General features: G+C 35.5%; 1 protein-coding gene across 1 annotated transcript in view; it reads left to right on the top strand.

Moving 5' to 3' along the window:
• The window catches only part of LOC136856176 (ankyrin repeat domain-containing protein 13D), a 103,815-nt gene that overhangs the window by 33,318 nt on the left and 58,243 nt on the right, over nucleotides 1-12,254 (top strand). The window lies entirely within an intron of this gene.

A 12,254-nucleotide genomic window follows, 5' to 3' on the forward strand; every position in this document is an offset into this window, starting at 1 on the left:
TCTTCCACGAGTAGAGTCTTCTCTGCTTCTCCTGGGGTGTGTCCCTCTATCCTTTGGGGGGACTGCTGCCCTTACCCTCCCGTAGGTCCTCCTGTAGGACATTCCTGTAGGGACCTCCTCCCTTGCCCCAACGCCGGCTGTAGTTTTTAGTTTTTAGTTTTCTGGGAAGATAAATACGGCCTTCCTTTGACCAGCTCACCTACATCTGTCCATTGCTTGTGACGTCACTGGGTATATCATGCAATCCCGCTATTCGACGGGGCAGGAAATTGTTAGGGGCAAAGATACCCGATTAAGGTCTATGGACGGTGAAAGAGCAAGATATGAAATCTGTCGCAGTCCGCTATATTGCCTAATTACGCCGTGGAAAGCCAGACTAGGATTTGAAGAATTTTATTATCAGGGATTATTGAAGGTGCCTTCTGCACTTATCAGAGTAAATAGCCTATACAGTAGCTTATTATCTTAGTACAATGTTGTATACCCCATATATACATACACATACACACACACACACACACACATATATATATATATATATATATATATATATATATATATATATATATATATATATATATATATATATATATATATATATATATATATATATATATATGTATGTATATATATCAGAACTACAAAACGTTTTAGTTATACGTGTAGAAAATCTTTAATCTTTATTTCTCATTATTGGACAACATGACTCTCTCTCTCTCTCTCTCTCTCTCTCTCTCTCTCTCTCTCTCTCTCTCTCTCTCTCTCTCTCTCTCTCTCTCTCAGAACTGCAAAACATTTTAGTTTTATGTATATAGAACATTTTTAATCTTTATTTTCCAGTATTGGGCAACAGTACACTCTCTCTCTCTCTCTCTCTCTCTCTCTCTCTCTCTCTCTCTCTCTCTCTCTCTCTCTCTCTCATTAAGGGTCTTATTTATAGAAAAGTAAATGGAAATGGTAAACTAGCAAAAAAATAATTCTAAGTAAAAGAGAGAGAGAGAGAGAGAGAGAGAGAGAGAGAGAGAGAGAGAGAGAGAGAGAGAGAGAGAGAGAATATTTAATTAATGGTTATTAAGTTGAATGAAAGACACGTGTATGAGAATTAATATATGCGTATACTTGCACATATGTATGTAGGCTATGCATAAGGCCACATATCCATGCTTTTAAAGCATACAGCATACAATGGCTCTTCTTGTCACAATTACGCTGAGTCTGGTCAGAACGTGGTTGGGTCCCCACATATGAGTCCCAGGTGCTGATTACGTTTTCTCAGTAGCTGTTCTTATCACGATTACACTAATTCTGGTCAGAACGTGGATGGGTTCTCACGTATGAAACCCAAGTATCAGCTTAGCAATCTTTCGGAGAGTACTCTATCGTAGAATGTACACAAAATTTGGCCTGGTCAGTCCTTGAATGGGTGACCACCATAGAAAGCTATATACCACAGGTACATAGGCATATGTGGGCCTCATCTGTCAGTTAATTTTTAAGAACTTGCAACAAACCGTAGGAAGCAGATTTCAGAAGCAATACGTTATAAACAGGACAAAAAAACTTATGTATTTTTAATTAGTAAACGTTGAGGTATTACTGAATAACATAATGTACTTAGACACTTAGACGCTTGTACATGTGTACATGTACACTTTTGTACATTTCCCCACATTTCACGGATCTCTCATTAATGTGAAAGGGGAATGTGGGAGCCACTTGGAACTCTAAATGTCAAGGAAGTTGGGAAAGGAAGTTCCTATGTCGAAGGTGACGAATTTTGAGATTGGGTCAGTTGCGTTGTGGAATGGTTATTATTATTATTATTATTATTATTATTATTATTATTATTATTATTATTATTATTATTATTAATTGTCGTTGTTTTTGTTATTGATATGTTATTATTTTCAGCTTGTTCAAGCTTACGAGAATGAAGGTAATAACAATTATTATTATTATTATTATTATTATTATTATTATTATTATTATTATTATTATTATTATTATTATTATTATTATTATTATTATATCGAATATCAAACCTCTACAAGTCTATGAAGAGGCTTAATTATTGGAAGTTTGGTGCAAAATGGTTCACCCCTGACTAAATAGTTAAATTATTATTATTATTATTATTATTATTATTATTATTATTATTATTATTATTATTATTATTATTATTATTATTACTACTACTTGCTTTCAAAGCAACTTATCAAATGTGGCGTTTAAAATCTGTAGAGATTTGTATTCCCGTGAAATTTTTTTTTTTATTACTGCTCTAATTTCTTTAGATCTACCCATTTGTAATTTCTTAAATCGAATAATAATAATAATAATAATAATAATAATAATAATAATAATAATAATAATAATAATTTATTACTATTATGTCTATTATCATTGTTAATTATAAGGTTTTATATTACTCATCAGCGTATGTTTTGAGCCAAGTTGAAATAATAATAATAATAATAATAATAATAATAATAATAATAATAATAATAATAATAATAATAATTATAATTATTATTATTATTATTATTATTATTATTATTATTATTATTATTATTATTATTATTATTATTATTATTATTATTTACCCTCATTCTCGTATGCTTGGACGAGCTAATAATAATAATAATAATAATAATAATAATAATAATAATAATAATAATAATAGGGACTTGTTTGGAAGTCTTTAAATACTAACTCAGATATATCTTACTTTACTTCTCTGAAGTTTTTTTGCCAAAGTTAACAAAATTGTATCTACAAACCCATTACATTCATTTCCACGCTAATTATTTCACTTTGAACATCCATTCGTGTTCAAATACCAGTATCAATATTATATTACTGTTCTGAACAATTACTACTAGCTTTTTCCGTTTTCATACATCATGTTTATGTTTCCTCAACATCACGTCTCGTCAGAAATATCAGTAATGATTTCTTTCTTTCAAAAGGAAAAAGTCAGTAATTACAGTCTTCAGTATGATTAGAGTCTTACTTTTGAGGGAACTGCTTAAAATAAGTTTATATATAACAGTTAATATAAGTTTATATATAACAGTTAATTATAAAGTAACTGACTCGGTTATTTTCAATAGATTGGTCATCATAAGTGACCACGTCACCTTTTATCACCTTTTTGACTTCAGGTTTGGAGAGAGATAACAAGTAGATGAGTCAGCATTTCATTTGACATATATTTTTTTTTTTGAGGTTTGTCATAAAATTCATTTTGAGTCGATTTTTTTTTATTTTTAGTTTTGTAAAGATCTCTCCTAAGATTCAAAAGAAAAATAATAATGAATATTTATCAATATATACATACTTACATGCATAGTCATTCTTAATTTTCAATTTTATTTTGAAATTTGGTTATAGATATCTCGTAAGATTCTGAGAGAAATATTAATGAATACATACATACATACATACATACATACATACATACATACATACATACATACATACATACGTAGGAGGTGAAACCTATAAATTCACAAATACCGCTAGTTGTTAAAGAGCTACAAATGAATGAACTACAACATGAATATTAGCACAAATTACTCCAGCCGTAATTATTAGCTTGTCTACTGACCAACTCGCGCCCTGAGTTTTATTGCTCGTTTTACGACTCTCGTATTGCTTGACGAGAGTGAAACTAGCAGTTTTTTTTATGCCTCTCAGCCTATTAAACTCGCTTTTTATGTGCCTTGGGACGAGGCAGCGAAGGCTATGGAATTGTAGAACAATAAATTCATGAAATGTCAGCAGTCTCAATTATAGACAAGCGAGGTGTGTCCACTGCCTAAACACGCGGGTGCTGGGCGCCAGCAAACGGGCGTTTGTAACCAGTACATTGGGCGTTGGTAGCCACTGGACGCTCTTTCGTAGCCAACGAGCCGTTATTTAAGCTGTAACAGGCCTCCAAATAAGGCTGTTTTAGACTGTGTTTTAACGGTTTGTCTTGATGTGCTCATATGAGGTTGTTTTAGGCAGTATGTAGAATTTAGTGTTAATACGCGTTTTTTCGAGACCACTGTCGACATGAGCTTATACAGGGCTCAGTGAGACGTTTCAGATAGTATTTAGCCATTTGTCTTAATACGCGGCTTTTCACGACCAGCATTCGGGCGTTCGTAAACAACACGCGCCATATCGAAACCAGTTCCAGCCACTGATATGATAACTGGCTTCCAGATCGGCAAGACATTTGTGCGGGTTATTCCTCTGTCATGCGCCGATATTTGCACGCCACAGGTTCGGGACACACACGAAAAGAAAAAAATGAAGACAAAGCCAGTTTGTACAGTAAGGGTTGTCGACATTTAGGAGACAAAATTAGGTTTTTGAGAGCGGCCGTTAGTTCAAGCGAGCCATTTCTGGGAGAATCTGATTTTTGTGGGGTTTCATTCAGCCAGGTGTTCGGATTGCTTCTTGCTTAGAGATCTGGATTGGTTATGATTTAACAATGGGATTATTCTCTCTCTCTCTCTCTCTCTCTCTCTCTCTCTCTCTCTCTCTCTCTCTCTCTCTCTCTCTCTCTGTCATTTGCATGTTGTTAGACTGATTTTAACTATAATCTCAGCAAGTTGTTTGACTGATTTTAACTATGATCTCATCGCTCTCTCTCTCTCTCTCTCTCTCTCTCTCTCTCTCTCTCTCTCTCTCTCTCTCTCTCTCTCTCTCTCTCCTTACTTCCAATCTGGTTGATATATTAAATAGATTTCCAGCCCAATTTCGTAAGATAATGGGACGGAAATATTTTTCCAAAGAGAGAGAGAGAGAGAGAGAGAGAGAGAGAGAGAGAGAGAGATCCTGATCACGGGAAATATTAACCCTTAACATTTCATGATTTCCCTTAGGTGTAGATTTAATACTCTCCCAAATTCCAGCACACACAATTCTTGGGCCTTGATGAAGGCGCCCTCCGGAATATGACAGGTTAATAAATCTACCTGCTTTGGAGGGACCTGGACCTGAAATCTCTTTGGTATGCATACCTTTCTGCGACCTTGTGAAATGCTACACAACGCACAAAGACAGATAGATAGATAGATAGATAGATAGATAGATAGATAGATAGTGTCATTTTTGTGGAAAGCGAAATAGCCGTTTGCAAGGCATATATCCAACTGCAGTCGCCATTGATATATGTTCAGAGAGAGAGAGAGAGAGAGAGAGATAGGTAGATATATAATATACCCAAGTTATTGTATTTTCATAAGGAATGTTTGAAGCTCATGTTTAATCTACAAACAGCTTCTACTTCTTGTAAACACTTTGAGGAATTCAGAAGCCTCATTTCCCTGCAAATGTACTTGTATTCTCAGGAACATTTTGCAGTGAGTCAAACTTTGGATGAGTCTTATCCTTTTACGAAAATCTTGCGTCCATATTCTTGAAACATGTTCTTGTATTGTACTGTATATAGAATTTAGGCCAATGGCCAAGCACTGGGACCTATGAGGTCAATCAGCGCAGAAAGGGAAATTGAGAGAAAAGAAGGTTTGACAGGTGTAACAGGAGGAAAACCTCAAAGCAGTTGCACTATGAATCAATTGTTAGGAGAGGGTGGAAAGTAAGATAGAAGAAAGAGAATATGAACGGAGGTACAGTGAAATGAATGAAAAGGGTTGTAGCTAGGGCCCTAAGGAAGACTTTAAGTAATGCTTACAGTAAATATGCCGATATGAATCAGATGTTTTATTAATACCTGAATCCTATATTTCATTCAGCTTTAAATATTCATGTTCTGAGATTTTCAAATTCATAATATTGATTGATTGGTTTAGATTTGTGCCTCCTTTGTAGTAGCACGGGCTCTTGCCCTCTTTTGTAAGTGAGGTAAGGTCATGAAAGGGTTAAGAAGCCTGGTGTGGCCATCTGGACTCGTCATACCTAACAGGAAAGAGTTATAAGTATTATAAAAAAAAATCATTTTTGGTGGAAAATTTTTATGTGATAAATTAAAACGAAACAGAATATTAATGATAATTATAGTTATTATGGTAGCATATATGATACCACAAGAAAAAAAAGCAAATCAATAATGATAATTTTTATGGAAATAATAATAATAATAATAATAATAATAATAATAATAATAATAATAATAATAATAATAATAATAATAATAATCGTTTGTGAAAGCAAAAATTGAAAGACAATTATAATGATAAAAGCAGCAATAATAAGTTTTATTATTATATTATCATTATCATTATTATTCTATATCACTCTAATTGGTCATCATATAAACACTTTCCACCAAAAACTCATTTTCCTTTTTAATATAATAGTTACGACTCTTCCCTGCTAGTTAGGCCAAGTCCATATTATTATTATTATTATTATTATTATTATTATTATTATTATTATTATTATTATTATTATTATTATTATTATTATTAGCCATAATAATGATAATCGATTGTAAAAGCAAAACGAAAACAATTTTTATAATGATGAAAGAAGCAATAATAAAATTATTATTATTATTATTATTATTATTATTATTATTATTATTATTATTATTATTATTATTACCATAACGGAAACAGGACAGTTACTGCATAAACCACTCGCCCTCTTCGCAAAGTTATAGCGGCGGAATAACTTATAATTTGTCAAGATAATTTCAAATTGATTCCTGTATGACATTTGGACGACCTTTGGACGAGCTGACTCTCGCTCTCTCTCTCTCTCTCTCTCTCTCTCTCTCTCTCTCTCTCTCTCTCTCTATACCAGTCCTTTTCATACGCTGAAGTACAGTTCAGATAGCCTTTCCTCTCTCTCTCTCTCTCTCTCTCTCTCTCTCTCTCTCTCTCTCTCTCTCTCTCTCTCTCTCTTTTCCAGTCCTTTTCATAAACTCAAGAGCAGTTCGGATAGCCATCTCTCTCTCTCTCTCTCTCTCTCTCTCTCTCTCTCTCTCTCTCTCTCTCATCAGTCCTTTTCATAGACTCAAGAGCAGTTCAGTTAGCTTTTCCTCTCCCTCTCTCTGTCTCTGTCTCTCTCTCTGTCTCTCTCTCTCTCTCTCTGTCTCTCTCTCTCTCTCTCTTATCAGTCCTTTTCATACGCGCAAGTTCAGTTCAGATAGTCTCTCTCTCTCTCTCTCTCTCTCTCTCTCTCTCTCTCTCTCTCTCTCTCTCTCTCTAATCCTTCCGTTTCCATGCATTCAGGTGCAGTTCTGATAGCCTCTCTCTCTCTCTCTCTCTCTCTCTCTCTCTCTCTCTCTCTCTCTCTCTCTCTCTCTCTCTCTCTCTCTTGTTGGGACTAAACCCTATAGAAAATGCAGGTCAGCAGACAGACAGAGAGAAAGAGAGAGAGAGAGAGAGAGAGAGAGAGAGAGAGAGAGAGAGAGAGAGAGAGAAAGAGCGAGAGAGCAGGTCTCCCATTCATCATTTTACTCAGCCGCTCAGTCAGCATCGGGCAAACTTGACCCAGACCTGGTCAGCAAAAGGGAGAGCAGGTCACCTTGCTCTAAACCCAATACCCCTCTCCCTCTCTCTCTCTCTCTCTCTCTCTCTCTCTCTCTCTCTCTCCACAGATAACCCATTAGGAGCCATTGTATCGAAACATGTATTTCTTTGATTAACTAATTTTACCAAGATAAATTTCATTCTCTCTCTCTCTCTCTCTCTCTCCAGATAACTCCTTAGGAGCCATTGTATCAAAATCCATGTATTTCTTTGATAAATTAACTAATTTTATCAAAATAAATTTCGTTTTATAGAAAGTTGTTTCTAAATATCATTATAAATTCTTATTTGCAAATTTTGAGTCTTTATTATAATAGAGTACCCATCAATATGCTTTCTTAAAACTATAATTGATTAGGTATTAACAGAATTCCCTACGTCATTATTGATACAGCCATACATATAGTTATATACAGATCTATGTATACTCCTTGAAAGCTATGGCATCCTTGAATACATATATCTGCACAGACAATACATATTCTCCATACATATATACATACACAAATTCGTAAAAATGACAAGAGCCAAACATGTATACACAAATACATGTATAAATGTATCAATTTCCGTAAAAATCAAATGGGCAGGACTCCCATGCCTGTATAGTTTAATTTCGCCCTTTAAGACGCAAAAACTGGCCCACCACGCCCAAAAATAACAGGTGCAGTTCGACTTTTCTGTTGCACATTCCCTAAAATCACGAGAATTCCGTAGACACTAAATTCCTGTCCTGCGCGGGGCCGTGACGTCACAGTGGGTGGGAGGCTTCGTTCACTTCCTTATTTGGAGTCGCAAGAAAGCGACCTGACACTCGTCAAACGCGTTCCGTTATCAAGAACGGATTAACTTGCATGCGGAATGAATAAGGAGAGATTAGCTCATATTCTTAAGAACGAACCCTTTTAGTCTATTGTTAGTTTTCTAGTGACTCTGTCAAGTGAGTCATCGATTCCTCATTCTCGTGAATGGGGTAGAATGACTCACGAACGTGACTCATGGCTTGGGTGATACTTATATTACATAAAAACTCATGGTGAACTGCCCCTCCTATTCAGTGAGTCAAAGATTAATTTCTTGTTTCACTCATGATAGGTTAAGTCTCGCAATACAGTATGTGTATTTATACATGTATAATGAATATTAGAATATGTATTATCTGACATTTTCGACATGAGGAAATATAGACCCAAAATATTACTGAAATATGAATGTATACAACAGTACATATTTTTTAAGTTATACAAATTAGATCTGTTATTCTGTATATCTTGAAAAATTGTATGTATATATATATATATATATATATATATATATATATATATATATATATATATATATATATATATATATATATATATATATATATATCCGTTCTTATTCAGAATCTTGCAACGTATATAAATATATATAGTTGATGTACAGGCCACTGCCCACCTCCCTAATTATCTTGTACACATTTCTTCCGTTTGTCATGAAGGCCCGCTGGCATAGATACACCGTTACTAGAAAAACAAGTTTCTCCCCATTCCGATTCACCATGAAGAAAACTGTTTTTCTCCTCGTAACTATGAGTCTACTGCACGTCCTCATTTCCAAGACTTTTCAACACGCTTACTGCCCGTCCTGGGACTTATGGGCGGACGTAAAAAAGGGTCAGATGTAGAGCTGTGGGCGTGGGGGGTTAAGGTGGGCGCTCGGACTTGTTAGTGGCTGCGAAACATCGAGTAAAATCTCGTATCTATGAATGACGAAGCGACACCAAGGACGACTGAGAGAGAATGGAGTTGGTGTTAGTACAAAGTGGGGCTGTTATTTCTCCTCAGTTGGCCCGAGGGGGTTTCTTCTTTTTGTACCTGCTCTTTGAGATTTGGTAATGTTTCTCCAATTTGTAAATGCGGTTGGGGTATCTCCGGATCAGCTGATTGCCACTTTGGACTCGGTTCTAGTCAGATGGGGGAATAATGGATCGTTTCTTGTTGTTATTTTTTAATATTTAACTAATAGATTTCGAAGAATAGTTGTTGATTGGCACTACAGTGGTTACAGGAATATAATCTCTGAAGTTTACCAAAGGTATATTTACCTACGATATACGATTTGACCACAAAAAGCAACTTATTGCTCGTGCAGATGATTCTACTCTTTGCATTTATCCCATCTCCTGAGTAAAGGTTTAGCTGAAGTTATTGCATATTGCAAATTATGGAGGATGAAATTAAACCCCAACAAAAATCAAAGGATAGAGAACAGTCTTGGCCTATTGCTGCTCACATCTGATTTCCAAGGTTTGTTGAAAGTTTTCTAGGAATGTATTTTTGGTTATAGCCCTACATAAACTTGTCTCCAAATAAAGACAAGTAATTCATCTGCCAAATAGTGCTTTTATGCTTTCATGCGCAATTCCATAATGCAAGACTGTATTAACACATGCTTCCTGTAAGCAAGTACATCTAAATACAGTTATTATTATTATTATTATTATTATTATTATTATTATTATTATTATTATTACAACCACTAATGTATGTATATATGCATAAGTATATTTGTTTTCATGCACAGTTCAGTGCAAGCCACACTTCAACCACTTACGTATGTCTATGTATGTATATATGCGTGCAAGTATTTACAGAACCACACACTGACACAAACCCCACTTCCATAACATCTAATCAGGGAAGATGGGGTTGCCGTAACATCTGCATAAACCTCATGAATACAAATAGCAGAAACGCCACAGAGCTCCTGACAAGATTTAGTAATGGCTCTCTCTCAACAGGGTATGCTCATTTGACAAGATGAGTGATGTTTCTCGGGTGGTGTGTGTCTCTCTCTCTCTCTCTCTCTCTCTCTCTCTCTCTCTCTCTCTCTCTCTCTCTCTCTCTCTCTCGCTTTTTATTGATCTGGGGGATGTTTTGCGCGTGGAAAGGCGAGCAGCAACACCCTTTATGTCTTGCGGTTTTGTTATGCAAGTTTTATGTGATTTAGTTATGCTTGTTTTCGATTGGGTTATTGGTTATTAGTAGTTATATTGTCTGCATACTTATTCTTGCAGTTATAAACAAAGATTTTATGTATATTCAAACAACGAGAGAGAGAGAGAGAGAGAGAGAGAGAGAGAGAGAGAGAGAGAGAGAGAGAGAGAAACGCAATTTATCTCCCAAACCCGACGTGGAACGTGTTAGAACTGCGCTCCCTAAAAGAGATTAAATCTGCGCCTCGGAGGAACGCAGGCATTTAAAAGGTCGTGACTTGGCAAGAAGGGGGGAAAAACGAAGGAAATTGAAAGCTAACTGCACAGAAAAGGCCATAGATATATTATTTCCAAGGTATACCTTGAGGGTCGATTCCGCAGCGGAAACAGAAGAGGAAAAACTGGGTTTGTTTACGTTCCTGGCTTATGTTCCGGATTTTGGAGACCGGAAGGTGGGGCAAGGGGTGGGGTATGGTTTTTTACTGCAGATTTCCGGTATGTGGAAATTTAGGGTATGTGGAAATTTAGGGTTTAGAATTAATGGTAGGACGGGGAAATTTTGATTTGTTTCAGTTCAGTGATTAAAATTTAATGTAGGACCCAGAAATTTTGGCTGTTGTTTAATTCAGAATTGAAAATCAAATGTAGGACCCAGAAATTTTGGATTTTAATCAATTCATAATTGAAAATCAAATGTAGGACCCAGAAAATATGGTTTTTATTTGATTCAGAATTGAAAATCGAATGCAGGACCCAGAAATTCTGGTTTTTATTAAGTTCAGAATTGAAAATGAAATGTAGGACCCAGAAATTTTGGTTTTTATTCAATTCAGAACTGTAAGTGAAATATAGGACCCAGAAATTTTGGTTTTTATTCAATTTAGAATTGAAAAGTAAATGCTGGACCCAGAAATTTTGCTTTTTATTAAGTTCATTGTTTAAAATTACATGCAGGACCCAGAAATTTTGGTATTTAATAAATTTAGAATTGAAAATCGCATGTGGGATATAAACCCACCAATTTTAAAGTTAAAATCCATATGAGACATATTTCTACCAGCATGATAATGATTTTTCTCTCAGGCCAGTGGTTCTTAACCTGGGGGGCGTCAGCAATCTCCAAGGGGGGCGCGAGCCCTAGAGAAAAATTAAAAATTCTCTAATTATATTCGTTACTCTCTTAACAAGCATCCCAGTAATTCATTCCCAAAAGAATAAAAACATCCCTTCTCATTCTCTCTTTCAATTTTCCTTTAAATCTGGGAGTGAATTTTACTCATAGATGCGGGGGAGGCGGGGGGGTCGTGCAGGAAAGGACCAACTCTTAGAGGGGGCGTGGTAGTAAAATGGTTAAGAACCATTGGCTTAGGTCATCACGACCCATAAAATCACATGACGAGTTGAGGTCGTGGGCTTAATAGCACTCTCTCATTGGAGTCGATGATTGAATGGGCGGACGGCGCCTGCGCAATAAATCGAATTACTTAGTCTGTCTTATGCGTTTAACAAATTACCGGCAGACACTTTATTGAAATCGATAATTGCCCTAATTCAGGGTACATCAATTTCGGAGCAGTTCTGAACGCTTAATCGAGCGTGAAACTCTTAAGTCACGGGTGATGCGCTCGTTCGTGTGTGCGCGTGTGCGGGCGGGTAATTAAATATTGGTGGTCAGTGTGTGTGTGTATGTATATATATATATATATATATATATATATATATATATATATATATATATATATATATATATACACATATATGAATTTTTATCACATCACCGTGAT

This window comes from Macrobrachium rosenbergii, chromosome 34 (assembly GCF_040412425.1).
Source record: "Macrobrachium rosenbergii isolate ZJJX-2024 chromosome 34, ASM4041242v1, whole genome shotgun sequence".
Classification (NCBI taxonomy): domain Eukaryota; kingdom Metazoa; phylum Arthropoda; class Malacostraca; order Decapoda; family Palaemonidae; genus Macrobrachium; species Macrobrachium rosenbergii.